The 19,203-nt window shown below is 42.2% G+C and overlaps 1 protein-coding gene and 1 long non-coding RNA gene across 2 annotated transcripts in view; one reads left to right on the top strand and one right to left on the bottom strand.

Annotated features, from left to right (window-relative positions):
- Cep83 (centrosomal protein 83) overlaps positions 1-9,706 on the bottom strand; it is a 100,286-nt gene extending 90,580 nt beyond the window's left edge. Inside the window, exon 1 of the mRNA XM_021204703.2 lies at positions 9,315-9,706. The gene's annotated coding sequence lies outside the window, so the exon portion shown is untranslated. The remainder of the gene's footprint in view (positions 1-9,314) is intronic.
- A 38-nt stretch (positions 9,707-9,744) lies between these two features.
- Positions 9,745-19,203, top strand: part of LOC110326831 — a 21,792-nt gene continuing 12,333 nt past the window's right edge. The window contains exons 1-2 of the long non-coding RNA XR_002380795.2: positions 9,745-10,126; positions 17,473-17,591. This is a non-coding gene — a long non-coding RNA (uncharacterized LOC110326831). The remainder of the gene's footprint in view (positions 10,127-17,472; positions 17,592-19,203) is intronic.

Raw genomic sequence — 19,203 nt, forward strand, 5'->3', positions numbered from 1 at the left:
AAAAAAAAAAAAAAAAACCATCATGACCAAGAAGCAAATTGGGGAGAAAAGGATTTATTCAGGTTGCTATTCATCACCAAAGGAAGTCAGGACTGGAACACAAGCAGGTTAGGAAACAGGAGCTGATACAGAAGCCATGGAGGGATGTTACTTACTGGTTTGCTTCCCCTGGCTTGCTCAGCCTGCTCTCTTATAGAACCCAAGATTACCAGTCCAGAGATGGCACCACCCACAAAGGGACCTCCCCTCTTGATCACTGAGAAAATGCCTCACAGCTGGATCTCATGAGGCATTTCCCCAACTGAAGCTCCTTTCTCTGGATAACTCCAGCTATGTCAAGTTGACACACAAAACCAGCTAATAATAATAATTATATATATATATATATATATATATATATATATATATATATATATGAGAGCATTGTGCTTGTATGTATGTGTACCATGTGCATGCTGAACCTCACAGTCAGAAGAGGATATCAGATCCCCTGGAACTGGAGTTATTAATGGTTGTGAACCATGTGGGTTCTGGAAATCAAACCCAGGTCCTCTACAGGAGTAACATGTGCTCTTAACTGCTAAATCATCTCTCCAACCCCTGATCAATCTTGAAAGATAAAAATTAAAAGAATGGAAGGAGAGAAAAAGAAAGGTACGTATATCACAAGAGTGTTTCTAACATTAGAATGAATGAAAAACAACATAACATTAACTATGACATGCTTTCTTTGATACCATACAACTGTTTAAGAACACTGGGAACCAAAACAAAACAAACAAAAAACCCAGTAATAACAACCAAATAATAATAATAATAATAATAATAATAATAATAATAAGTAACTTTTCTACACAGCTAAGTAGCTGGTAACTCTTCTCTGGGTTTTACTGCTAACCAAAGGCTTAACTGTCTTCATTAGCATGTTCAGATAGTGCTACAGTGTCAATATTTCTTGAGTAACAACTTCAATCAGTACACACATGTGAAATGCACTTCTTTGGCTTCCAAGATCTGACCCCATTTTTCCTCACTACTGTCTCTTCTGCACACTGCATGCAGGTTTTTAGCCCTTCCAATCCCATACATTTTTCCCTATCGGTTATATCCAAGATCTTTACTACCACTACTGCTAGTGACTCCTAATTCCCTGTCTCACAGAAACTTTCCTCCATAGTATTCCCTGACTTAACTCCCTCTAGTCCAAGTTGAAAATATCTGTATTCACCCTCAAGCTATACTTAACTAAATTATAGTGTATTCTACTTGTAGATCTGTATCAGGTCTCTTTCCTACATGTCCCAAAATATATTCACATTTATCCTTATACCATTTAATGTGTTAAGTCATAAATTACTTCATCCATTTTCCCAGTAGACAATATGGTGCTGAAGATAGTAGAAAATAAGGCACTTAAGACAGCCCAACCTTACTCTCCATTTCCCTAGTGTCTAATATAGCATAGGACATGTAATAAAAAAAAAATCAAATAACTGATTAAACCAAGTAACAGCAAAAATATAAGTTGCATATAATTCTTCAAAGTCTTCAAAGAGTTATTTTTTCAAGTGAGAAACAGATGAAGAAAGATTAAGGGACTTACTATCTTAGTTAGTTTTCTATTGCTGTGATGAAACTGACCAAAATAACTTGGGAAAGAGTTTGTTTCTTTGTTGTTTTCTGAAACAGCCTCACTATATAGCTTTGGCTGGCCTGAAACTCAGTATCTAGACCAGGCTAGTCTAAAACTCAGTAGAGATCCACCTGCCTCTACCCCCAGTGCTGGCATTAAAGGGGAGAGTCACCATACCAGCTGGTTTACTTCAGTGTATGTACTTCTAGGTAACAAGTCCATCCTGAGGGAAGTCGACAAAAACTCAAGGCAGGAACCAAAGCAGAGAGACTCGGAGGAACTCTGCTTCCTGGGTTGTTTCTCATGGCTTGCTCAGCACATTCCAGGATCACCTGCCTAGGGGGAAGCACCACCCACAGTAGGCTGGGCCCTCCCATATCAATCACTAATCAAGAAACTGCCTTACAGGGCTTGCCTAAAGCCCAATCTGATATAAGCAATTCCTCAATTGAGGCTCCCTCCTTCCAGATGACTCTAGCTTGTGTTAAGTGTGTGTGGGGGGGGGGGGAGGACAACAACAACAACAACAAATAAATAAATAAATAAAACACCCACTCAAGCTGGTCTCCTGGACCGATTCTCTTCTCATAAAACCACAACCTATGAAACTATGTTTACTGGTCTAAGGATTCCATGTAACTCTGGGAGTCACAAGAAAAAGTGAATTTCAACTTCACTCCATTTTTAGCTAGCAATATAAGCTAGCTAAATATCAACAATATAAGCTGTAGAGAAAACTGATGTTAATAACCTTTCTACAGATTTTTGATCCAGTTTTTTTCAGATGCACTTTATATGCACTATTATTCAAAACATTTATAATGCATCTCTGAAAATTAATGTACAAGAAGTTATGTCAGCACCCTGAAAAATATATTCAAGGTCATATATTGTGTGCTCTTTAACACTGTGTCTGATTTAAAATAAAATGTGATGTAGATGAGAGATGAACGTGAACACTAGAGCTAGGACTGTGCCCTGAAATCCCTATAGTGTTCAATGGTTGCTATGTTTTATTGCAACTGTGTTACTGAGCAACAACTTAGAAGCTAGGCTGGTAAGATCACCTAACATTGAACCCAAGAAGATTTATAAAAATATTCCAATATCCTACTTCACCTTCTTATACCTTCACCTAAAGCCACTCTATGCTATAAGCATCAGACATGTGATTTATGGCAAGTTTATTAAAGTGACCTACAATTTTAAAATTCATAGTTTGAGCACTTTCTAAAAAGGAAAGGTCAGAATTTAGGTTCCTCCTAGCTCTAAATGTTAATTCTTAAGGTACTGTCTTAGTCAGGGTTTCTATTCCTCAACAAACATCATGACCAAGAAGCAAGTTGGAGAGGAAAGGGTTTATTCAGCTTACATTTCCACATTGCTGTTTATCACTGAAAGAAGTCAGGACTGGAACTCAAGCAGGTCAGGGAGCAGGAGCTGATGTAGGGGCCATGGAGAGATGTTCTTTACTGGCTTGCTTCCCCTGGCTTGCTCAGCCTGCTCTCCAAAACTACCAGCCCAGAGATGGTCCCACCCGTAAGGGGCCCTCCCCACTTGATCACTAATTGAAAAAATGCCCCACAGCTGGATATCATGGAGGCATTTCCCCAACTAAAGCTCCTTTCTCTGTGATAACTCCAGCTGTGTCAAGTTGACACACAACTAGCCAGTACAATTGACCCCTTGTCAACTTGACACACAAACACATCACTAGTAAGCCTCAACCATTAGTTTCTTATTCATCCCCAAGATCTAAACAACTTTAAAAGTCCCACAGTCTTTACATATTAAAAGTTCAATCCTTTTAAAATATCCAATATCTTTTAAAATTCAAAATACTTTAAAATTCAAAGTCTCTTAACTGTGGGCTTCACTAAAAAACTTCCTTCAAGAGGGAAAAACATCAGGGCATAGTCACAATCAAAAGCAAAAATCAAACTCCAACTGTCCAATGTCTGGGATCCAACTCACGATCTTCTGGGCTCCTCCAAGGGCTTGGATCACTTCTCCAGCCCTGTCCTTTGTAGCACAAGGCTTGTCCTCTATGCTCCAGCTGCCTGTACTCCACTGCTGCTGCTGTTCTTGGTGGTCATCTCATGATACTGCCATCTCCTAAACACTGCTGTCTTCCACTGCAACTTGGCTTTAACAATAGCCTCTCATAGGCTCTCTTCATGATGCTAAGCCTCAACTCCTTTGCATGACCCCTTCAATCCTGGGCCATCAATTGCAACTGAGGCTACACCTTCACCAATGGCCTTCCATGGCCTCTCACAGTGCCGAGCCTCAGCTGCTCTGCATGACCCCTTCATGCCTTCAAAACCAGTACCACCTGGGTGACTCTTACACATTACCAAGTCCTGCTGCAGCAAGAAGTACAACCTTGGCTATCTCTGGAACACAGCCTCTGTGCTCTCAGAAAACACTTCCCAGAAGATGTCACCTCAATGATGCTGGTCTCTTCTTAATCACCGCCAATTTCTTAGCTCCAGCTAATCAGCATCAATAGTCCCAGTAATACAAAGGTTTCACTTTACTAGTTCTGGTATCTTGTTAATCACAGCTGATTCTTCAGCCCCAGCTAACCAGAACCACAGAATCTTCACAATCAAAGTAACAATGGCCCTGAAAAGTGTCTTTAACCTTCCCTCTGAAATTTCACAAGCCAGGCCTCCATCTTTTACACTGTTCTCAACATTATCTTCCAAGCTCCTACACAACATTCGACAGAGCTCTTAACACCTAATGGATCTTCTAGCCCAAAGTTCCAAAGTCCTTCCACAGTCCTCCCCAAAACATGGTCAGGTTGTCACAGGAATACCCCACTATGCTGGTACCAATTTGTCTTAGTCAGGGTTTCTATTCCTGCACAAACATCATGACCAAGAAGCAGGTTGGAGAGGAAAGGGTTTATTCAGCTTACATTTCCACATTGCTGTTTATCACTGAAAGAAGTCAGGACTGGAACTCAAGCAGGTCAGGGAGCAGGAGCTGATGTAGGGGCCATGGAGAGATGTTCTTTACTGGCTTGCTTCCCCTGGCTTGCTCAGCCTGCTCTCCAAAACTACCAGCCCAGAGATGGTCCCACCCGTAAGGGGCCCTCCCCCCTTGATCACTAATTGAAAAAATGCCTTACAGCTGGATCTCATGGAGGCATTTCCCCAACTGAAGCTCCTTTCTCTGTGATAACTCCAGCTGTGCAAGTTGACACAAAACTAGCCAGTACAGGTACTTTAAAGTCATAATATACGGAAAGCAACATTGGAGCATTTTCTAGCTTCCTTGGTTTCTCTCCTCCTAGAATACTGCCCAAACAAAAAAGAAATAGCACTAGACATGGCAGTCAGTGATCTATCTGTGATCTAGAAAGGGTAGTCCTGACAGAAGACAGGCAAGCAACGAACTTCAGAGGATTGCTAACTTAGGAGAGCAGATTAAAGTATTGACACAGTCTCATAAACTAAGTGCTGACTGAGCAAAACAAAGAATGTAGAATGGAAAGGTGTGAAATGAGATGGAGAGAGACCCTGCTTGTGGACGTTGTACATCGTGGTGCGCACTAGGCTCCGCACCACGATGTACAACGTCCACAAGCAGGATCTTCTAGCCCAAAGTTCCAAAGTCCTTCCACAGTCCTCCCCAANACATGGTCAGGTTGTCACAGGAATACCCCACTATGCTGGTACCAATTTGTCTTAGTCAGGGTTTCTATTCCTGCACAAACATCATGACCAAGAAGCAGGTTGGAGAGGAAAGGGTTTATTCAGCTTACACTTCCACATTGCTGTTCATCACCAAGGAAGTCAGGACTGGAACTCAAGCAGTGCAGAAGCCATGGAGGGATATTCTTTACTGGCTTGCTCAGCCTGCTCTCTTATAGAACCCAAGACTACCAGCCCAGAGATGGCACAACCCACATGGGGCCCTTCCACCCTTGATCACTAATTGAGAATTGAGAAAATGCCTTACAGCTGGATCTCATGGAGGCATTTCCCCAACTGAAGCTCCTTTCTCTGTGATAACTCCAGCTGTGCAAGTTGACACAAAACTAGCCAGTACAGGTACTTTAAAGTCATAATATACGGAAAGCAACATTGGAGCATTTTCTAGCTTCCTTGGTTTCTCTCCTCCTAGAATACTGCCCAAACAAAAAAGAAATAGCACTAGACATGGCAGTCAGTGATCTATCTGTGATCTAGAAAGGGTAGTCCTGACAGAAGACAGGCAAGCAACGAACTTCAGAGGATTGCTAACTTAGGAGAGCAGATTAAAGTATTGACACAGTCTCATAAACTAAGTGCTGACTGAGCAAAACAAAGAATGTAGAATGGAAAGGTGTGAAATGAGATGGAGAGAGACCAGGAGGATGCAAAAGGAAGAAAGGAAAGGGAGATTAAAGGGACTTACATTTTAAAACTAAGGTTCTTCTAGGGAAGAACCAGGAAATTGACCAAACTCGCCATGCCCCGTGGGAGTAGAGCCAGAATTCCTGAGGGAGTTCTTAGTGATGCTAATGTCATGGGAAATTCTCAAATATTCATTCATACTTTCTAGGAACAAAACCTTCCCTTTTGATTCCAGTGACTCCCCCACTCTTTAATTTCCCACCTTGTGATTTACTGCTATGTTCTGATTTCTACTATATTATAGGAAGAGTCAGGGACTCAAATGAGCATGTGTCAGTCAAGAAACATCCCTTCAATAACTTCTGTTTAAAAAAACAAAGGATATGCTCATGAAACAGATTAATATAGTTAGGAAGACAAGCCTAGTCTAAATATCAAATAAGTATGATTCACAAATACATATTGTAGAATTTCAAATATCATGGTTAAATTGAACCTTATAGAAAAGGTATAATTTAGTTGTTTGGTTTTTTTTAAAAAATAAGGAAGAGGAGGAAGAAGAGGAGGAGGAGGAAGATTATGAGGAGGAGGAGAAGGAGGAAGAGGAAGAAGAGAAATTGGGGCAGGGTAGAAAGAAATTAAGACTGATACAGGAAGGAGAAAACAGGTTTAAAGGATAATGGAAGAAGAAACAGTTTGAACAAAGGCACTTTTCCCAGAATGAGTAAGAGATTGGGAAGCCATGGTGAGACAATTTTGAAGAAGTCGCTGTAAGTTAACTCAGTTGTGATGGGAAGGGACTGGAGAGGTAGCTCAGCAGTTAAAGCGCTGCTCCTCTCAGAAGATACCACAAGTCTCAGGAACTGCACTGGTGGGCTCACAACTGACAATAACACCAGCACTGGTCAATGGTTCATTATGTCAACCTCAGCATGTGAAGGACACAGTAAGCGAAAACTAAAATGAAATCAACAGATTTTTAGTAAGGGTATATATAATCCAATTCTTATTGCTAATAGTTTGACTTTAAAAACATTTGTCACATTTTCAAATTGATGTCATGGTGGCTTCACACATGTAGTCTCAGCACTGGTAAGACTGAGCCACAAGAATTGCCAGATGTTAAAAGTCAATGAGGAAGCTATAGTGGGTTCCAGATCATCCAGAGCAAATTTACAAGACCAAGCTTCAACTTAAAACAACAAAAATAAATAATAAAAAGGCAAACGACATCAAAACAATCATTTAAGCCAATCACTCAGGCTTGTGGTTCCAGTTAGGTCCTAAGAAATTCCTTTTCGTGCGGGGCGTGGTGGCACACGCCTTTGATCCCAGCACTCTGGAAGCAGAGGCAGGCAGATTTCTGAGTTCAAGGCCAGCCTGGTCTACAAAGTGAGCTCCAGTACAGCCAGGGCTATACAGAGAAACCCTGTCTCGAAAAAAAAAAAAAAAAAAAAAAAAAAGAAGAAGAAAGAAAAGAAAAGAAAGAAAAAGAAATTCCTTTTCCCAAAGTTTGGCGTTTAGAAAAAAACCTCAGGGACTTAATTCATTCTTCTTATCCCTGGCAAAAAGGACCCAAGGCTGTTGTACTAACCTAACCCTCGGATGCCTGTTAGCAGGTCAAGATGTTTGTTAGCCTCTAGGCTCCCTCAATTCCTACTCACAAGTACCTGCTACAGAGAGTTCCTGGCTAACACACCCTCCCCAGCTCTCTCCTGGGGCCCTCCCCTAACCCTCTCCAGCCCCCCCCCCCGGGCCCCCCCCCCCCCCCCCCCCCGGGCTTCCCTTCCTTCCCCCAGCTTCTCTTTCCTGAACTACCTCAGTCAGACTGCTGACTTACTCTCTGCACTCTTGGTTCTGCTTTCCACTCCACTCCTGGACCTCTTGCTTCCTTCCTTTCCCCCCTCTCCTCTCACGGCCTGGTGTATTCTGTTGGCCACGTTCAGTCTAGAACCTTCTTGTTGCCTCTGGCCGTTCTCTCCTTCACATCTACAGTAAACCCTTCTCCTCAACCATACCTTGGAGGGTTATAGCCTCATTTTCATTCTGTCCTGGAATTCAGGAGGCTGAGGCAGAGAAATTGCCAGTTCAAAGCAAGTCTGAGATACAAAGCTAGACCCTGTCTTAAATGCTTTCCCCACCAAATAGAACACTTAATAAAGAAAATTAAATTAAAAACTTAGTTTGCCATTCAAGTTATATCACTAAGGGTTCAACAAATGTAGACCAAGGCTACTGCTAAACCAAGGCTTAAAAACTTGTATTGTTTCACAATCTCTCAAATGTATGTAACTCTAAATTGCTATAATCTTGTTATTTAAGAATATTATTAAATACAGCTTGCACACTTTATCTCATTAGACAAGAAATACTCAGAGAAATACCCAGAGTACTCTGGGATAAGTAACAACCAAAAAGGAACTCAAATCCATTTACAACTCTCCATAAAGTCTTGTGTGGCAACAGAAAAATCAAAGCGTTCTAATAACTCTATATAAAACTGATTTGAAAGCAAATCTGACTAAAAAAGGCGACAAATGTAACCACCTATAAACTAAAAGCATAAATTTGGAGAGTTCCAAACTCAGATTAACAGGCCACATTTACTTATGTTCTAGTTGAATATTAGACTTGTTTACGATGATGTTGCTTGGTAACAGAAGCACGGCTTTAACAACCTACTCGGTACTTTAAATCTCAAGTTAGTACTTTATACTAACAGCCTGAACATATAATGAATTCACTACATATTTTTTAAAAAAAATCAGAACAAATGTATCCTGATCCTCAACATCTTTGAGAAGGAAGTGGTCTGATAATTAGAAGGTGAGCAAAGACTTAAAGACACTTAAATGCCCTTTAGGGCATTTTTTAAAAGCCAAGAGTTTTTTTATCATAGTCAGAAAATGGACTAAGAACTTGCCAAAGTACCAAGCCCAAAATACACTTCCCACATTTCAGAGCTCACCTCAGCAACATCCGCCAACCTCGCTGCTACAACTCTCTTTAAGGACAAGGAAAATGATGACAGCGTAGCTTTTCCACCACAAATTAAACTGGAAGTGCTTTACACTAATCCCATTGCTCTGCTGGCTACCGTGCCGCAGTGCACCAAAGAGCCCCGAAAGGAGTTTCACGTGATTTAAAAAAAGAAAAAGAAAAAAGAAAAAAAATCAAAAAGCCCTGCATCCAGAACTCATCTCAGAGCCTGCCTTCCTGACACGCGCTGGGAACCAAAACCCGGGTTCAAGGGCGGGCGCGGAGGAGGAGGTGCTGCAGGCTTTCCAAGCAGACGCCCAGCACGCCTAAAAAGAAAAAGAGAGGTGACTTACCAAACTCACACACGGTCCCCGCAGCTCGCCCCAGCACAGCAGCCGCGCTCGCCCCCGGGAGCCCCCGGCACAGCTCAGACCACTGCCACCCACTCCGCTCTGCTCGCCCAGGCATTGGGGCCGAGGGCTCGGGACCGTCCCACCGGCTGGGGTGTGGGGCCCGGAGCGGTCCAGACGGCCGCTGCCGCCGCGGGGCTGGAGGCGAGCCGACGAGCCGGGCCGTCCGCGAGGGCACCCACGCCTGGGAGGGAAGGTTGAGGTAGCCCGGGAAACTCGGGAGGGCCGAGAGGGCGGCGGCTGCGAGCCCGGCTCCTCCTCCGCGGCCCGGCCTCCTCGGCCGACACGCCGCCCCCTCAGCCCGCCGCCCGCCACTCCCGAGCGGACTGCGTCCCGAGGCGCGGCGGCGCGCGAGGCAGGAAGTCCCGCCCCCCGGCCTACGTCATCGGCACCGCGCGCCGCCCAAGGTCGGAGCGGTTGGGGAGGGAAGCGGGCCGACGGTTGCGCGGGCAGCCGCTGCTACTATGGGAGAAAAAAAAAAAGTGAGGATGCCACTCTGGGACGTCCCCGTGGGCCGCACGGAAGCCCGCGAGCCCGGGGAACGGCAGATGTCACCTCACGCCCGACTCCCTGTGGGCTGAGGGACTCTGTGTCCTTGTCACACTTCCTTCTCGGAGAGCTTGGACGGTGCTCTTCGCCCGCCACCTCTGTCCCCGCCCGCCTGTCTTCGTGCCTGCTGGGCGTATTTTCGGGCTCTGGCACCCAGTCAGCCTGCGAGTGCGGAGTCGCCCCCAGCTTGCCACCAGGGAAGTCAGGTCAGGACCTCCTTCCTGCCCCAGTCCCATCCTGTAGGCCCGCCTGCTCTTAGGGGTATATAACAGGGTGAGCTCCTGGTCTCCAGGCTGCAAACTAAATTGACACTTGGTGACAGCTTTGAGATGTGTGACCTAAAAGGCTGAGATAAACTAGGCTTTCAGCGTTTCAGGGTAGGCGATGGGAGAAACTGGCATATCCTCTATACCCATGCTTGCTGAGTGCCTCCATACTGTGGCCTTGGATCTCCGCAGTGCAGTATGAGGCACAGCTTATCATCTTCACCTCTCATGAACATCTAGGAGATGACCAGATCCGGTCTCTGGGTAGAGTGGTAACTGAGGTGTCACCATTTTTCTAGAAATGAGGGTGCATGCTATTATGGGTAGGTTATATAAAGGAGGTACGTGGGAGACACATTCACGATCAGAATAGAGAAAGCAGAGAAGTCCTGTGTGTCTGTGACATTGACAGTAACAATTTGTTAACACTCCTACATCAAGTGCCACAGCATTTTTATAGATTATCTTAACCCCTAGTTTTGTAAATTCAATTAGGTGTTATGGTTTCCCCAGATCCTGAAATCAAATCAAATCATTTGTATCCAGTGAAAGTATCCATTAAAAAAAAAAAAAAATCACTGGAAAGTGAGAAGACTGGAGAGATGACTAGCAATTCAAGAAAAGCTTTATTTCTCAAACAAGAGTAAATGCTAGATGAACACGTAAACCGTTAAAAACAAGAGAAAATCAGTTGTGGAGAGATGGCTCAGTGTTTAGAAGTACTCGCTGCTTTCCCAAAGGACCCATATTTGGGTCTCAGAAGCCAGGTCCTGCTGCTCAAATGGGCCTGTACCTACAGCTCTCAGGATCTGACGCTTTTGGCCTCTGAGGACATCTGCACTCATGTACACCTACCCACATAAAGACACAGATTAGAATAAATAGCAATATTTTTAAATAGAAAATCAAGTTGAATATAGTGACAACCTTTTGTCATAGTGAGGGTTTCTATTCCTGGACAAAACATCATGACCAAGAAGCAAGTTGGGGAGGAAAGGGCTTATTCAGCTTACACTTCCACATTGCTGTTCATCACCAAGGAAGTCAGGACTGGAACTCAGGCAGGTCAGGAAGCAGGAGCTGATACAGAGGCCATGGAGAGAATGTTCCTTACTGGCTTGCTTCCCCTGGCTTGCTCAGCCTGCTCTCTTATAGAACCAAGAGTACCAGCCCAGAGATGGTACCATCCACAAGGGGACCTCTTCCCTTGATCACTAATTGAGAAAATGCCTTACAGCTGGATCTCATGGAGGCATTTCCCCAACTGAAGCTGCTTTCTCAAGATAACTCCAGCCTGTATCAAATTGACACAAAACTAGCCAGTATACCTTGTGATTAGAAAGGCCTTTTCCAAGTATGAAATAAACTACAATTACAAAAGTATAATTCATCCACAAAAATTGAAAAAAAAGAACCATAGAAAAATATATTCATAACATTTGCAAAGAAAAAATATTCCCAACATACAACTCTTAGAAAATCATTTATAAATTGCAACACCTAAATAATAAAAATCGACAGAGAGGTGGCACATGTTTGTAATCCCAGCACTCTAGTCACTGGGGTAGAAGTTTGAGGTCATCTTGGGCAATCAAGTAAGACTTTGACAAAAAGAGAAAATTGTCTAAATATGACATTCTCCAAGAAAAATACCCAATTAACAAATGAAAAGGTGTCCACCTTTCAAACAGATCTTTTGCTTACCGGTATTGACAGGACTGTGGAAATACAATTCCTTTGTGACCACTGGTGTGAGGGTGATAATTGTACAACCTGACTTAATATAAGCATTATCCTCTGTCGCACTTAAAGAAAAAAAGAGGATTCCTAAGGATATTGTTGACTGTCATGTTTCTATTACCTCCTCCTGGTGTATAATAGCACTAGGACAGAAGAAAGTTATGGTGTGTGCATATAATAGAATACTCTTGACCCGTTAAAACATCATATTGTATATGTCCATGGAATCTGGGTCATATTTGTCCAAAAGAAAAAGCAAAATACAGATCACAGTATACAGAATATGAATGCATATATGATGGTAAATATGAATACAAAATCTAAAAGAATGTGAGGCTGCTTTTTATCTTTTGGATGTTTTAACCTTGTTTAAGTTTTTTTTAATTTGTGAACTTATTATTTTATGAAAGTGAGGTCATGTTATGTTTTTTAATTATAAGATGTGCCAGGGAAAGAAACAGCTGACTGTAGGCCTACACAAGTATGCAACCTTGGGATCTTGGGATTTTTGTTGTTGTTGTTGTATTGCCATGAATTTGACAAACTTGTAGACCTGATCACTGACTCACCACATATCTCGATTCTGACTTTTCTTCTTGAATGCCCTGCTGTATTCTCTATGTTCCTCATGGTATTTTTCACCATATCTTGTAATTCTGTCTACCCCTGGATTATTTTTGCTCTTTCTGTACGTATATCTTTCTGCTATGTATTACACATTTCCTTTTTCTTATCTATCATTTGTTTATGTATTCTTAAACTCACAAACTATTATAGTCCCAGTGCTAATAGAACTATGTTGAATTTAAAGAGATATATGGGTTACTTATGCTAGTAATAACTAAAATGAAACAGACAGCTTTTAAAAAAAATTGACAAAACTGCCATGAGGTTGGAGAACTCAGTGACATTTCATCGTGTGAGAGACCCAGGGGAGGAGGGGTAGGAGGCGAAGTAGGAGCTGATACAGAAGGAATAAAACATTCAGGTAATTCAGTATAGAACACATTGAATTTGTGACCAAAACCCTGGCAGTGAACTCCAGGCACATACGGCTGGCTGTACTAATGAATTTCATCAACACCTTAAGTAAAGAGTTCCAGTGCTACCTGTTTCAGAAAAACAGCAGTTTCATGAGTTCAACATAATCTTAGTACCAAAATTTGCCAATAGCATTTTATAAGAAAATCACAGACCAATATTCTTCATAAACATAGTTGTTTAAATTCTTAAATATTGGCAAATCAAAGTTTGCAACATAGAAAATTAGCATGACCACAGAGGATGAAATGTAATACAGGGCAAGAGTTCATAACATTTATGGAACAACAATGAAAGCTAGTCCCATAGATGCAGAAGAGTGTTTTATAAAATTCAAAACCCAATGTTAAGTCACAGCAAGCTAAGAACAGAAGGGAACTTCCTAGAGTAGTGTGGTTATCTTTTGAAAACTTTGTGGTAAAATAGGAAATCTGATTGCACTAAGATCAGAAAGAGCATTAAGACAAAAGTTTCTAAAATCAGGTAAGGTGGCACTCACCTGTAGTCTCAGCTACTTAGGAAAGCACGGATGACAATGATTACTTGAGCCTTTGAGTTCAAGACCATAGCAAGATCCTGTCTCAAAAAAGAAAAGAAAAATGTTTCCATGCTTATGTTGAGGATCTAGGAGACCCAGTAAATGTAATTAACCCAAAAGAAAGACTATAGATTAGAAAAACCAACTCCTGGTTTCAGAACTTGTTGCAAAGCTAGTGCCGGAAAGATTGCTCTGTGGATAAAGTGCTTTTTGTTGTGTAGGCATGAACACCTGAATTCAGATCTGCACCACCATGTAAAAGCTAGGCACAGCAGCTCACATCTGTAGTCCAAATGCTCGTGGGTTTCAGGCAGATCCTGAGGCTCACAGGTCAGCTAGACTAGACAAAACAGCCAAATTCAGATTTAGTGAAAGGCCCTCTTAAATAAGATGGAAATGGGTAGAGGAAGACACCTAACATAAACCTCTGCTTTCTACACATGTGGGCACAGGCAAGCACAGGGAGAGATGCTCATACACACACACACACACACACACACACACACACACCAGTTCTGTCATAAATATACATTGTGTAGATAAATGAAACATAATTGAATAATTTAGAAATGTATATTTATGATCAGTTGATTTTTCAGTAAGGATGCTGATATAGGAGAAAGAATGAATAGTACTGGAAAAACTAGATATACACATATTAAGGGAAATGGGGAACCTACCGCAATGCAGTTACAAATGTTTTAAGTGAACCAGAGACTGACATCCAGCCCCATGTTACTTCCAGTGACATGTCTGGGTCTGTTACCACCAAAGGCCATACAGCTCAGACAACCAAGTCCTAGTCTGGACTATCTGAGGCCAAGTTGATACCTGATCACTGTGCTAAGCTGGCCCCACTCCTGCCTGCCATCACCTGAGGGTGAGCTTGCACCATCCCTCATAGGGCTACAGCATTTGGGAGAGCAGACCCTGCACCTCTCCTTGGCAGCACAACAGAGCTGGCCCTAGTATCATGGGGATGGATGAGAGCCTGAGATCTGGCCCTGCCCCTTCCCAGCTTCAACTCAGAGCAAGATAGTCAGGGCAGTGCTGGAGATCTTACTGTGGTGGTGTGGACGCAGGAGAGCTGGTGGGCTGACCAGTTCAGCTACTACCAAGGCCCAGATCCAGGGCTTTGAGCTGGCCCACCCCAACACCTACCCTGTCTGTGAACCATGGGAAGGGTCTGGTCCTGCAGATCCACAGCTTCAGGATCTCCATGACACAGGGCAACAACAGGGTATCAGAGAGGAGTCCCAGTGAGGATCCAACACTGATAATGTAGCAGAAGCTAGACCTCAAGCTAGACCTATGGCTTATTGGAATGATCATTTGCAAACAAAGATGTGTGTGCAAAGGATATACCACATGACACACTGTGACCCAATTGCAGCTTCCATGATATGTTTTTATTGTTTGTTTTTCCTTTGGAAAGGTGCAAGAGTGGAGGCCGTATACAAAGGGACAGCGAGATGAGTGGGTCAAGAGCATGAAGTGAAATTCACAAAGAATAAAAAGTTTAATATTTTTTTAAAAAAAGACCTAAACTATATGAGATTCTGCCTAAAAAAAAGAACAAATGACCTAAACCTTTAAATGATTAAGGAATAAATTTTATGAGTATCTTGATAAAGAATGTTCAATAATCTTTAGTGACAAGAAATGCAGATTAAACTATAGTGGATTCCATTCCATTCCACACATGGAGGAGCTAAAGTCAATCGTGTATAACCCAAATGTCAGTTATTATATAAAGCAGCTGGGACTCGCACATCACTGGTGTTTAGTGTAACATACGTTAAAAAGCTGTTTCACAGTTTCTTTAAAGTTAAACATCAATCTAACCTATGCGTGATCCATTAATCTCAGTTACTTGACTGAAATGAAATTCAAGTTTGCAAGAAAACTACATGTTTAAAACAGCCTTATTCATAACAAAAATAGCCATGTAAATATCAGAGGAACACGGATAAAATATGATATATATATCACACACTGGACAAGTCAGCAATAAAAGGAACATGCTTGTCAATATACCTGATAACATGGGTAAATCTCACAAATTGTTTTATAAACAGAAGAAACTGGGCATAGCAAAGTACATGATATTTTGTTCCACTTGTACAGAATCCAAGAAAAAGAAGTTTTATAAATTTCAAGGTGGTTTTAAGACACAACAGCATGGTAGGAAAAGAGTGTAAAGGCTCTGAATGATTAAGAGGTACTATATTTTGTCTCAATTAAGATAATACTGTTGTTGAAATTCACAAACTGAGTAAGATATGCACATTTTATTCTATATTAATAAACTATACCATAATAGTTTATATACTTAAAAGTATTGATAGAAATTATGCCTTCCCATTCACCGAAATACTAATGCCTGCTAGGAAGACAGCCCCCTTCCTGATATCAGATACCCCAGGGATCTGATCAGCACTTAGGAAGGGTTCCTACTCTCAGGGGGGTGAGGCACAAATCAGCCCCAGGGTCAGCTGATGAAAACATAAAGGAAGTTATCTGAGAGAAGGAAGGAGACCAGCAAGAGGGGAGTAGAAGGCTGATGAGACAGCCTTGCCAGTAAAGGCATTTGTCACACAAGCTTGAGTCCGATCCAATGAACCCACCTAAAGGTGATAGGAGAGAACAGACACAAAGTTGTCCTCTAGCCTCCACATGTGTACGCACATGCGCGCGCGCGCACACACACACACACACACACACAATTGTATATGAGTACACTGTAGCTGTCTTCAGACACACCAGAAGAGGGCATCAGATCCCATTACAGATGGTTGTGACCCACCATGTAGTTGGTGGGCATTGAACTCAGGACCTCTGGAAGAACAGTCAGTGCTCTTAACCACTGAGCCATCTCCTCCAGTCGTGGATAGCACTATATTAACCACAAGGAATAGAGTCAAACTGCAGGAAAAAAATGAGTACCCAAACAATAATAAATGGGCTAGTCTACTATGATAGATCAATGGGGGAAATGCTATAAAATTAAAGGTTTTGGTATTATCAATCAAAGTTCACATTACTAATTCATGGAAAAGGGGGGCTTGTGAAACATAATAAGGACATTTTTTACAAGTTTAAATTTTAAATAAGAAGTGAGGACATTGGAGTGTTTGAACAAAGCAGAGTGGTTTGAGGTAGAGGAATTCTTCCAACAGAGAGTGGGGATTGCAGTATCATTCTTCACTTTTAATACTTTGTTGCTAAGAACAGAAATAATACATTGGGAATGGTTTGTATTTTGGAAAGTCCAGGGGAAGGAGTTCAGTTGTATGTAGTTCGATGGAGAATGAAACCGTTCACATGTACACACACCTTCGCTTCATCTGTCTGCTCCTGTCTCCCTCTTTCTCTTTCATACCTATGCTTTCCCTGGGATTCTCATTCACTTGGTCCTCTCCCCCCCCCCCTCCACACACACACACACCTTTTTCTGTCTTTTAGGCCAGACTTCTCTGTTTTCATAACTGATACTCAAGAGGTATTTCTGACACTACCCCTGACACATACCCATTTTTCACCTCTCATGACCATGAAATCCTGAGTATCTGTTTCTGTGCTGTAGCTCCTTGAAGGACTAAACATCATGGTACTATCTAAACGGCTTGCCCCAAACCCAGTTTTTATCCCCTTGGATAGTAATGTTCTTAGATGAAGATGCATGCTCAAGGTAACTAGTTCTTTGAAAGAATAGATAAAATCATGTTTACCATAATTAGAAAAAAAGGGGGGTCATTTAGCCAGGTAGAGGTGGTGGCATACACCTTTAATCCTAGGAGGCAGAAACATGCACATCTCTCAGTTCAAGGCCAACTTCATCTACAGAGTGAGTTCCATGGCAGCCAGGGCTACACAGAAAGACCCTGTCTTGAAAAAACAAAACAGGTTACTTTTATATACATGTCTATCAAACAACTATAAACCAAAGCTCTCCATTCTTTTATAGATGATGCTGTCTTCTGTTGGCTACTTCATAGTACCTCCATTTTCAAAGAACATCTTCCTGAGAATAAACTTGGAAAGTAATGTGACCACAAAACATCATATTCACAGAGAGTTCAAAGGGTAGGTTATTTACATAGCTGTCTCCATCTGTTCTACACTGATTGTTCTCTAGTTTACTATGGTAAGATGATTGCTTTCTAACTTTTTTTCTCTGAATTCTGAAGCTATACAACCTCTTTGATACTTACAACCTATTATCTTACCTATATAAGCTATTCATTTCAACTTGAAAAATAAAGAATTAGGCTAGAGAATGAATAGAAAAAGAACCAAGAGAATAAAAATAACAAAACAGGGAGTGATCAGTCTTCTCTTTTTTTAATCTATAAGCTTTCTTCCAACTCTTAAATGTTGTGATCTTAACATTTGTTCTCAAAGAACAACTCAAAGAAGTGTTTTATAAATCACATGTTGCTTCAAGATTGGGGGCCAGTGCTCTGTGTGTGTGTGTATATATATATATATAAATTTTAAGGAGACTCTTGGGGAGGCTGCCAAAAACTCCAGAGGACTCTCCATGCCACAGGACCTCAAAATCACCTCTGGATCATGTGTGAGTGGAACACAACATCAGCTCCAAAGAATTGTGGAGAGTCTTGTGCCAGCAGGAACAGGGACAAAGGAACCCCACCCAACTAGAGGCTGGAATCCCTTCTGGTCAGGGCCAGCCCCACCATCTTTTGCATGAACCCAGAGAGAGCATCAAGGGCCCCAGAGGACTCTCCACACTGCAGGACCTCTAGCACACCCAGACCTTGTGATCACTGGAGAGCACGTGGGTGACAGAAGCAACAGAGCTTCATGGACAGAGTCCCTTTGGGCCTTCATCCTTAGCCAGGAAGCAGAGCTGAGACCCAGACCCCTGGGCACCTTCCTTGCCAGAGGAGAGTTGACCTACAGGGAGGGATCTGACCCCAGGACTCAGGAGGTGAATCAGAGCTCCAGACTTTTGGACACCTGCCCTGCAAGAGGAGACTTGCCTGCAGAGAGTGCTCTGACCACTGGGACTCAGGTGAGAGTTGAAATCCCAGGAGTGCTGACAGAGGCTAACAGAATCTCAGGAGGAAAAAGCTCCAGTCAGAGACAGCTAGAACATTAACACCAGAGATTACCAGATGATGAAAGGCAAATGTAAGAATCTTACTAACAGAAACCAAGAACACTGGGCATCATCAGAACCCAGTATGCCCACTACAGTGAGTCCTGGATACCCCCAACACACCTGAAAAGCAAGACTCGCATTTAAAATAATATCTCATGATGGTGGTAGAAGATTTTAAGAAGGGCATTAATAACTCACTTAAAGAAATACAGGAGAGCCTGGTAGTGGTGGTGCACGCCTTTAATCCTAGCACTTGGGAGGCAGAGGCAGGCTGATTTCTGAGTTTGAGGCCAGCCTGGTCTACAGAGTGAGTTCCAGGACAGCCAGGACTACACGGAGAAACCCTGTCTTGAAAAAAAAAAAGAAAAAAAGAAAGAAAAAGAAAGAAAGAAAGAAAGAAAGAAAGAAAGAAAGAAAGAAAGAAAGAAAGAAAAGGAAATGCAGAAGAACACTGCTAAACAGGGAGAATCCCTTAAAAAGGAAGCACAGAAGTCCCTCAAGGAATTACAGGAAAACACTGCTAAACAGGTAGAAGACATTAAAGAGGAAACACAAAAATCCCTTAAATAA

Source organism: Mus pahari, chromosome 9 (genome assembly GCF_900095145.1).
Source record: "Mus pahari chromosome 9, PAHARI_EIJ_v1.1, whole genome shotgun sequence".
NCBI classification, from domain to species: Eukaryota; Metazoa; Chordata; class Mammalia; order Rodentia; family Muridae; genus Mus; species Mus pahari.